The sequence below is a fragment of the Corvus brachyrhynchos genome, unplaced genomic scaffold (genome assembly GCF_000691975.1).
Source record: "Corvus brachyrhynchos isolate BGI_N302 unplaced genomic scaffold, ASM69197v1 scaffold28, whole genome shotgun sequence".
NCBI lineage: Eukaryota > Metazoa > Chordata > Aves > Passeriformes > Corvidae > Corvus > Corvus brachyrhynchos.
The window spans coordinates 9,564,150-9,565,499 of NW_008246058.1; positions in this window are offsets into that span (position 1 = coordinate 9,564,150).

The following is a 1,350-nucleotide window of genomic DNA, read 5'->3' on the forward strand; positions in this document are numbered from 1 at the left end:
TCTATAACAGATACAGTTAAAGATCTAACACATATCTGTTACTTTTCCAGCTTCATTTTTAAAAGATGATTTGAAATATGATAAAAACAGCCCTTGTGACATCTGCCTTTAAAACTATTAGATTATTTTACTTGGTAGTACAGTATTTCAAATGTCTTCCTATACACAATAATATGTATTTACTGTATATGTGTATTTATTGTATATTTGTGTTTATTCTAGTAAAAAGACTTTGTGTGATCAGCCTGCAGACCTAGAAAAGACCTTGTATCACTAGAAAAATTAGATCTTGCTCCTAACCTATTGGAACAAATATCTTTCAACTTCACAGTCAAGCTCATGTTGCCAGAGATCACAAAGATGACACTTAGAAAAATATGGTTGTTTTAACCATGATGTTCTAAGGACAAAAGAGAAGCAAGATTTATGGAGTGATATAAGTCAATAAGAGGCAATGAATACTATCATAACGCCTATACTCATACTGCTTACACCTATTTTCTGTCCCAGATAAACTGGCATAGTTTTAGCCACATTCATACCTTTACCAGCCAGAACTGTGGCCATAATCAACATTTTCTTTGAGAAAAATCATTATCCTCTGCAAACTGCTGTGTTGTAACTAGGTATTGTTTAGGGAAATGATCATGAGGCCATGACCAAAAGTGTTCCAGGGTCCATTCTAAAAACTTAATAGAAAATGCAAACGTATCAAAACCCATGTCCACACCTGGCCTATTTTAATTTTTGAGTATTATTATTTGAGCAGTATTATTTGAGACTTACCTGCACAGTGCTACCATAGTTTTAATCCCTGCACACTAATCTTAGTCAAGGTCCCATATTTATATATATGGAAAGCCACTTTGAAACAGAAGTGCATGGTTTCAGGGGCACCTGCTATTTCTGTCATGTCCTTAGCTTTAGAGCAATAGGCATTCTCTTTAAAAAAAAATCTTGAATAAATATCATAATTTCACTATTAGCTCAAGGGAAGTGGTAACAGTACCAAGCCTATCAGAGTTCATGAAGTGTTTGGACAATGCTCCCAGACACATGGTGTGATTCTTGGGGTGGTCCTGTGCAGGGACAGGAGTTGGACTTCAATAATCCTTGTGGATCTCTTCCAACTCAGGATATCCTGGGATTATTCTGTGATTCAGTCAAATGAGATATCTTCAACTGAGGATTTGTTTTTTCCTGAATATTCAGGTAGTTGAAAACTATAAACAAACAAACCAGGAAAGTGATTCAGAGACTGTTTCTCTCAAAGCTCTTCTCCTCCTCCCTCACTCCCTCTCATTCTCCCTCTCCTTCTCTTCCTTCTGTGAATATTCCAGTGAGTTTGTT